Below are 9,780 nucleotides of genomic sequence, written 5' to 3' on the forward strand. Positions count from 1 at the left end.
AAATGGGTGTTTCTTTTTTGTTACATTGTTAGGTTGCAAATTTTTCAAACTTTTATGCTCTGTTTCTCTTGAACACTTTCTCACTTAGAAATTTCTTCTACCAGATATCCTAAATTATCTTTCTCAAGTTCAGAGTTCCACAGATCTCTACGGCAGAAGCAAAATGCTGCCAATCTCTTTGCATAGAAAGAGTAACCTTTATTTCAGTTCCCCAAAAATTCCTCATCTCCATCTGAGACCACCTCAGCCTGGACTTTATTGTTCATATCACTATCAGCATTTGGTTTAAAACCATTCAACAAGTCTCTAGAACATTCTAAACTTTCCCACATCTTCCTGTCTCCTGAGCTCTCCAAGTCTCTAGGAAGTTCCAAATATTCCCACATTTTCCTGTCTTCTTCTCAGTCCTCCAAACTCTTCCAACCTCTGCCTGTTACCCAGTTCCAAAGTTATTGCCACATGTTCAGGTATATTTACAGCAGTACCCCACTTTGGTACAAATTTACCGTATTAGTTCATCCTTACACTTCTATAAGGACATATCTGTGATTTTATGTAATTGTAATTACATACTTTTTATATATTTATAAATACATAATTTATAAATTTTATAAAATTAAAAAAATTATGTATTGAGAAATATGTAATTTATAAGGAAAAGAGGTTTAATTGACTCATAGTTCCACAGGGCTGGGGAGACCTCAGGAAATGTATAGTCGTGGTGAAAGGAGAAGACAACACATACATGTCCACATGGCAACAGCAAGAAGAAGTGCAGAGGAAAAGGGGGAAGAGCCCCTTATAAAGCTATCAGACCTTGTGAGAACTCAGTATGATGACAACAATATGAGGGTTACCACCCCCATGATTAAACCGTCTCCCACCAGGTCCTTCCCATGACACATGGGGATTATGGTAACTACAATTCAAGGTGAGATTTGGGTAGGTGACGTAGCTGAACCACATTGGTGGTGAAGCTTGTGGCAAGTCACTTCATTCCCAAGGTGCTGCTCATTTTTTCTTTTGTTGCTAATAAGCCTTTGTAAACATAATGTGCCAAAGAGGAAGACAGATTGTGTGCAGATGTCAGCTCTCTTCTCCACCCATTTCCACCCTGCAGGGCTGTAGTAGTCCCACAGAGATGCTAGAACACCCCAGCCCAGCCTCAGAGCTCTCCTTATCGTGGTAAAAGTAAGCCACATGAGGCTTTTATCCCAATCAGACAGTCATCTTTATGTAGAAAAATGAAATAGACAGTAACGCTGTATTTCTCCATGTGTTCCATGACTCCTTACACAGGATATATGCTCACACAGATGAAGATCTAACTCAACTCTCAGAATGGATTTATGACTCAGATTGCTTCAAACATCCATTCACCACTTTTCTTAACTTTGTAGCAATGCTTAGTTGGTTTTGATTTGACAAAGGATAAAAATTAAAATATCAAGAGAACTTTCCAATTATTAGAAATTTTTGAGGAGAAAATTTCAGATACAACACATTCTTAAACTTTTCACTATATGACAATAAAACATTCATTTAAAATTATATAATCTGATGCCAGTATATTTTAGGGTGCTTTCATGTAAATTGTATTCACAGGATCATAAAGTTATAGAGCAGAAAGATTCTTAAACACTTTTGTCCTTTACCCAAGACTAGGGAGACTGTGAATTGCCATAACCCTAAAATGTAAAAGTCTTCCAATTATCATTTCTATGTCCATTATATTATAATACATTGTCTTGAAATATTGACAGTACAAAAAGTCAAATAGTGATAGAAGTTATCACAGTATCTTTAGACCATTCAACTGCGAGGTGTCAATGTAGCGTTTTTGAAAATGGGACTCTCTCTGTCACATCGGTCACCTGCCATCCTTCACATTATTACCTGACGTGAGACTCCCTGATTCTTATAGCTTCAATGCAAATATCCTTTTAAAAGCCATTTCTGAAACATTTTCAGTTTAGATTGTTTTATGGTTGGTTTTGCATGTGTCTTTGTATCACACGATTGTATTTGTCCTAGCTCATCAAGTTTAATCTTCAAGATCATGACTGCAGGTCAGTTCTCCAGCTTATTTGGATCCACCCACGTTCTGTCCCTTTCTCATTTGTAATTTTCAAGAACAACCTTAAAATAGGCCGGAAACAAAACCTACTGAGATAGGGAGGGACTGGCCCAAACAGCCTGGGCCCTGTTTCAGTATCCCTGGCAAAAGGATGTCCTTCAGCACTTTAGTCCAGCGTATCCTATAACCCTGGCGTATAAAATCCAAGGCAAGCTGCCTTCCAGGGTTCCTCAGCTGCAGTGCAAGTGAGGCACTTGCAGATGAAAGTTAACCCCAGACAGTTTTCTAGACCTTGTGGAACCAGCTCACAATGAATCCCAGGCATCTGTTTTCTCTCGTTGCCTGTCGGTAAGTAACAGGTCTTCTTCATGTAACTTTTTATGTATGTGAGCGTTCTGTTTCACAGGACTGACAGGTTTGTAACCAGTAAACGATGAACCTGCTCCACAATGACCATACCTTCTATTTTATATAAACTTCTCCTTAGTGATCTGGTGTCTGGTTTTATTTTAAAATTGATAATACATCTCATTTATTTAACAAGGCCATGTATGCCTGAGCATATGTGTCACAGTCGTCTGTTTCTGAATTTAATCTATGAAATACTCTCCCTCCCATACCAGAAAACATCGTTTCATTTTCTTCCCAAGCAGGCACCACTCACATGCTCTAGCGCCCCAAGTGGTGTCTAAATGAACATCTCTGATCAAGCATTTGCACAAACACATGCCTGTATTCGAATGTCATAAATAGTTCATTGTTTTGTCCATTTGGCAATTGCTTATTTCAACATAACCCCAAAACATTATTTCTTTATGCTTACCAAAAAAAAACTATCTGGGCAACTGAACCGTTCTCTGGCTAGAGCTCCAGGAGGATGTCTCAGGAGCTAATGAAGTTGCTGTGTCCCTGCAGGTAACAGTGATGACATGAGACATTAGGCAGACCTTACAGAAGTCAGGTATCTCTTCCAGCAAAGTCAGGTGCATGACTAGATGATGTAAAAGTCTATGGGGTTAGTTTTAAGGGACAAAGAAAAGAACTCCTAGTCTGAAATGTTTACTCACCAGCTTGCATTTCTGCCTCATATCCTACCTCCAAGTTTTATTATTTTGAGTTAAGCCACAGATTCATTCATTAGTTGCCTTTTGAATGTGTCATAGCAAATGATGCAGTCATTAAAGTTAGTATCTTTTATTTGTTCATTTTTCAATACAATAGATCAAAAAGCGTTTCATGGGTGACACAGTATAAGTGAGAATAAATGAAAATTAAGATGACAGCATTTGGTTTGGGGTGCATAGTTGGAGGGGAGAATGAAGATGACTAGAAAATGAAAAATGACGTAGACAATTCCTACCCTGTAATTTTGCTTAGGACTAGCTGTGTTTCCCAGGGTTTGTAGAACATCTTGAAATACAACCAGGATGTGGGCATTTCCTGAAGAACCTGAAAGCCAGCTGTTGGGCATGTCCTTGGCTCTATGATACAGTTCTCCAATCAGGAAAATCCTGAGTTTTCAGGAGCCATGCCAGACTAGGAACAACTTGATCTTTTTGTCCTTTTACCATGCATGCAGTGTGAAAAAGCTGTAACGTATTTTATTCTGAAGCAGATTTTTTAAAGTTACTTGAGTTCTTTATCATTTAAGATATTTTAAGTTATTATGTATGGCACAAAGCTTAACTGTGTGGCCACAAATGTATTCAAATGAATTGGACAATAAGAGGATCGTGAAATAAATGAAGCTTTTCAACTTGAAAAAATGGAATAGCTTAATAGGCCTAATAAAGTGAAATGGTAGATAGTTCATTATAAAGGTGAAAGCTGCCAGTTTATTATTATACTGTAGATATAATAGAAAGAAATGGATTTAAAGTATAGGAACTTTGAAATCTAAAGAAAATCTTTTGAAATCTAAAAAAAAAAAATTCACTGATGATGGGAGAGATTCTGTGAAGTATTATTTAAAGAGATGATACTGAATAAATTCACTCTGGAAAGATCATTCATTAGCTTTTATTTATTAATTTATTAATTATTTTTGAGACAAGGTCTCAGTATTTTGCCCAGGCTGGTCTCCAACTCCTGATCCTCAAGCTATCCTTCTGCCTCTTACAGTGCTAGAATTACAGGTGTGAGCCACCATACTTGGTCTAACTTTTATTTTTAAAGATCATTGAACTTCTGAACTGCAAAGATAATGTGTAATTTCTCCAGAGCCTCAAGCTAAATTCAAAAGCATAGAGTTACTGACAGAGGTCCAAAATACCCTTAGATAATCTCTGGCTCTATAGAGCTCTAGAAATTTTATGCTAAGATAGTCCCTGTCATTCTTATTTTATTCTGAATTTAAAAGGGTTTCTGATACCTATAACAGTTTTTAAATCTCAATTTGTTATTGTTGAGGGGTTGAATTTTTATTCACTCTGGAAGACTCCATCATCCAGCCTGCTTCTAACGACAACCCTCTCCACATACACATACCCCTTTCCCCAATCAAATTTGAATTCAAAAGAAATTTTTCCTCAGAATCTTCAATTCAAAATGGTTTTCTTATTATTTCATTCTTGTTTCATACCTTTTCTTTAGTTCCTCTTCTTGTTGAGGGTAACAGTAGTTCTAGTTTACTGTTGAATGACAAATTCAATAAAACATGCATTCTTCACAGGCATAGTAATTTAAATTTATAGATTAAATTATATCTGAAGGTAATTATACAGCAATAGGTTGGGAGAAATAGGAAAACTGAAATGGTTTGGGCATCCAAAATATTTGCCTTGAGGCTATTACTACACCTGACTGAATCCATACTCATTATGGGAGTAATGGTGGGTATCTGAGTGTTCAGACAACTTACTCTTTTAGCTCTGCTTTTAAGCAAAGGTGACTATTAAGCCTAAAAACTTTTGATGTGAAGATGTTGGTGGATAGGAGACAAGGCTAATGTGCAGATTCCACCTTAACAGACAGAACAGCATTTGGAGACTCATAACGTGAACTTTTGCTCCAAGAACCACTGCAGGAACAGACCAGGAAAACCAAAAGAATTCATAGACCCTTTCAAGGAAGCAACTTGCCATTGCAAACTGTGAGACAGTCAAAAAACTTTGAGTTTCTAAAGTGGGAGGGGGGAAACATCTGCCTCCGAACACACATCCCTACTGGGGAACCTGAGAATCCAGATAATGGGAGAAGGATTTAACCTTACCTAGGGCCAAAATTGATTCAAGAGGTCAAGCAAAATATAAACGTAGAAGCAGCAGCAGAAAGAGTCCTGTAGGCACTCCTGATCCCCACCTCAAGCCCAGGGAAGCATCTCTGGCTTAATCTCAAAGAGGTCCTTAGGGAAGGCAGCCACGAGAATTTGGGTTGGAGCTCAGGGCAAAGGAAACTTCTAGCTGAACTGTATAATAGTTTTGACCGAGCATGAATTTTCCAGAGCAGAATTTGGGTGAAGGTGGGTAAAGGGAGGCAGTGGTGAACGGAAGTGCACATATGAGCACAGAAGCCACAGTGGACAGTGTGGGCAGACAGAAAGGAGCAAGGCCTGAGAGCCCTGCTTGCTTTCTCTAGATTTATCAAGTCTGGAGCAAAATCTCAGACCTGCATGCTGGCTGTCTGGATGTAAATCCTGTGCTGTTGATGGGTCAAGACATGCGTGAGACTGGACTTGCTGGCTGGGTGGGAGCTGAGTGAGGCCTGTCACTGTCAGCTTTCCCTCACTTTTCCTGGAGACCTGTATAATGCAGCAGAGGCAGCCATAATCTCCCTAGGAGCATAACCACATTGGCCTGAGAATTATCCCCTCTTTCGCCCACAAAGGCTGTAACAAGCCTTGCCCAAGGAAAGTCTGAGTTCAGACCTGCTAACCCTGACCCACCTGATGGCTTTTCTCTATCTGTCCAGGTAGCCAAAGAAAAAACATAAATTCTTGGGAGCTCTATGGCTCTACCCAACACCTGAGAAACCCCAACACTTATTCTGGCCATCACAGGGCAAGCCTATATCTCCCTTCAACTATCACAGCTAGTGTTCTCTTGTAAGAGCCACCTCCTGGCTGTAGGTCAACCAATTCAAGCCACCACAGCAACTCATAACAGAACACCCCTACTCCAAAGAAGGAAAAGCAACAGTTAATTCCACTGCCTGCAACACGCTGACTAACAAGAGGTCCTGAATCTGTTCATTTGGCTACTTTATTATTAGCATAGCCAGCATTTGGAAAAACCAGTGCACAAAACAAACTTACACCAAGGACTCCTACAGAGCTGACTTCACTATCCTGTCACCTCCACTGGAGCAGGTGATGGTATCCACAGATGGAAAACCTGAAAATGGATCATGTGACAGGACTCCCTGCAGACTTTTTCCAGCACCAGCCTGTAACCTGGTATCCCTGCCGGGTGGCTACACCCAGAAGAGCAATAACAATCAGTGTAGTCTGGCCCTCAGGAGGCCCCAGCCCTCGTGGAAGGGGTAGAGGATCAAATCAAGGAATCCCCTTGTGAGACAAAAGAATCTGCGCAGCAGCCCTTGAGTTGCAGACCTTTCCACCGAAACAGTCTATCCAAATGAGAAGGAACCAGAAAAGTAATTCTGGTAATACAACAAAAAAAGATTCTGTGACACCCACAAAAGATCACACTAGCTTGCCAGCAATAGATCCAATCAAAGAAGAAATCTCTGAATTGTCAAATAAAGAATTCAGAAGATTGAAGATTGATTATTAAGCTACTCAAAGAGGTAATAGAGAAAGATGAAATTAAAGAAATTTTTAAAAGCAACTTAAAGAATTTTTAAAAAAACAATACAGGATATGAATGAAAAAGTATCCAGAAAAATAGATATATTAAGAAAAGACGATCTTAACTTCTGGAAATTAAAGAACAGTTAGAGAAATGCAAAACACACTGGAGAGTTTTATTAAAAGACTCAAACAAGTAAAAGAACTTCAGAATTTGAAAACAATACTTTTAAATTAACTCAATCTGACAAAAAATTTAATTAACAAAGCCTCCAAAAAATTTGAGATTATGCTAAATGACCCAACATAAGAATAATTGGTGTTAATGAGGAAAAAGAGAAATCTAAGCATTTGGAAAACTTATCAAAGGAAATAATCAAGAAAAACTTCCCTGTTCTTGCTAGAGATTCAGACATCCAAATAGAAAAAGCTCAAAAAAGAAATGGCACCAATCCTACTAAAAGTATTTCAAAAGATAGAGAAAGAGGGAATCCTCCCTAAGTCATTCTATGAAGCCACTATCATCTTAATACCAAAACCAAGAATGGAAATAACAAAAAAAGAAAATTACAGATCAATATCCCTAATAAATATATATGCAAAAATTCTCAACAAAATACTAGCTAACTGAATCCAATAGCATATCAATAATAATAATAATAACAATACACCAAGATCAAGCAGTATACAGGTCAATATATGTGATACACCACATAAACAGAATTTTTTAAAAATAATATAATCATATCAATAGACACAAAAAGACGTTTGTCAAAATTAAGCATTCTTTTATGATTAAAATCCTCAGTAAACTTAGCATAGAAAGAACATACCTTAATATAATAAAAGCCCTTTCTGACAAACCCACAGCTAACATTATATAAAACAGAAAAAAGTTGAAAGCATTTTCCCTGAGAATTGAAACAATGCAAAGATGCCCACTTTCACCACTTTTATTCAACACAGTACTGAAAGTTCTTGCCAGAGAAATAAGACCAGAGATAGACATAAAGGGCATCCAGATCAGTAAAAAGGAAGTAAATTTGTCACTGTTTGCTGATGATATAGTCATATAAATAGAAAAACCTAAAAGTTCATTCAAAACGCTTCTAGATATGACAAATAAATTCAGAAAATTTCAGGATACAAAATCAATGTACACAAATCAATAGCACTACTATACAAGAACAGTGACTAAGCTGAGAATCAAATAAAAAACTCAACTCCTTTTACAACAGCTGCAAAAAAAGTGAAATATCTAGAAATATACTCAACCAAGGAGGTTAAAGATCTCTATGAGAAAAACTGCAAAACACTGCTGAAAGAAATCATAGACAATGTCCCTGCCTCAGCAGCACATATAGTAAAATTGGAACAATACAGAGATGAGCATGGGCCCTGCACAAGAATGACATGCAAATTTGTGAACATTATATATTTTTAGTGGACCTCCAGCAAACAACAGCAGACCTGCAGAAGAGGGGTCTGACTGTTAAAAGAAAAACTAACAAACAGAAAGCAACAACATCAACATAAAGCACCTCTACACAAAAACCCCTTCCAAAATTATCAACCTCAAAGATCAAGGGTAGATAAATCCACAAAGATAAGGAAAAACCAGTGCAAACATGCTGAAAATTCCAAAAACCAGAATGTCTCTTCTCCTCCAAATGATCATAACTTCTCTCTATCAAGGGCACAAAACTGGATAAAGAATAAAATTGATGAATTGACAGAAGTAGGCTTCAGAAGATAGAGCTAAAGAAACATTTTGTAACCCAACGCAAAGAAGCTAAGAACCTTGATAAAATGTTACAGAAACTGCTAACTAGAATAACCAGTTTAGAGAGGAAGATAAATGGCCTGATGGAGCTGCAAAACACAGCATGAGAACTTTGTGAACCATACACAATAGCTGAACTGATCAAGTGGAAGAAAGGATATCAGAGATTGAAGATCAACTTACTGAAATAAGGTGTGAAGACAAGATTAGAGAACAAAGACTAAAAAGGAAGAAACAAAGCCTCCAAGAAATATGGGACTATGTGAAAACACCGAAGCTACAATTGATTGGTGTATTTGAAAGTGACAGGGAGAATGGAATCCAGTTGGAAAACATTTCACAATATTACCAGGAGAACTTCCCCTACCTAGAAAGACAGGCAAACATTCAAATTCAGAAAATACGGAGAACGCCACTAAGATACTCCTCAACAGGAAAACCCCCAAGATACATAATCGTCAGATTCTCCAAGGTTGAAACACAGGAAAAAATGTTAAGGGCAGCCAGAGAGAAAGGGAAGGAAACCTGCAAAGGGAAGCCCCACAGGCTAACAGCAGATCTCTATGCAGGAACCCCACAAGCCAGAAGAGAGTGGGGCCAATATTCAACATCCTTAAAAAAAAAAAAAAAAAAAAAAAAGGATTTTCAAACAGAAAAACAAAATTCATATCCAACATTTTAAGCTTCATAAGCAAAGAAGAAATAAATTCCTTTCCAGACAAGGAAATGCTGAGGGATTTTGTCACCACCATGCCTGTCTTACAAGAGCTGCTGGAGGAAGCACTAAATATGGAAAGGAAAAACTGACACCAGTCCTGCAAAAACACACTAAAATATAAAGACCAATGACCGTATGAAGAACTGCATTAACCAATTTGCAAAACAACCAGCTAGCATCATGATGACAGGATCAAATTCTCACATAGCAATATTAACCTTAAATATAAATGGGTTAAATGCACCAATTCAAAGACACAGATTGGCAAATTGAATAGAGTCAAGACCTATTGGTGTGCTGTAATCAGGAGACCCATCTCACATGCAAAGACACACACAGGCTCAAAATAAAGGAATGGAGGAATATTTACGAAGCAAATGGAAAGAAAGAAAAAAAAAAAGCAGGGTTACAATCCTAGTCTCTGATAAAATAGACTTTAAACCAACAAAGATCAG

General features: G+C 37.8%; 1 pseudogene; it reads left to right on the forward strand.

The window, feature by feature from the left end:
• The first annotated feature begins 8,167 nt into the window (after positions 1-8,167).
• On the forward strand, positions 8,168-8,267 carry LOC120367841 (U6 spliceosomal RNA; annotated as a pseudogene).
• The last annotated feature ends 1,513 nt before the right edge of the window (positions 8,268-9,780 follow it).

The sequence above is a fragment of the Saimiri boliviensis genome, chromosome 3, assembly GCF_048565385.1.
Source record: "Saimiri boliviensis isolate mSaiBol1 chromosome 3, mSaiBol1.pri, whole genome shotgun sequence".
NCBI classification, from domain to species: Eukaryota; Metazoa; Chordata; class Mammalia; order Primates; family Cebidae; genus Saimiri; species Saimiri boliviensis.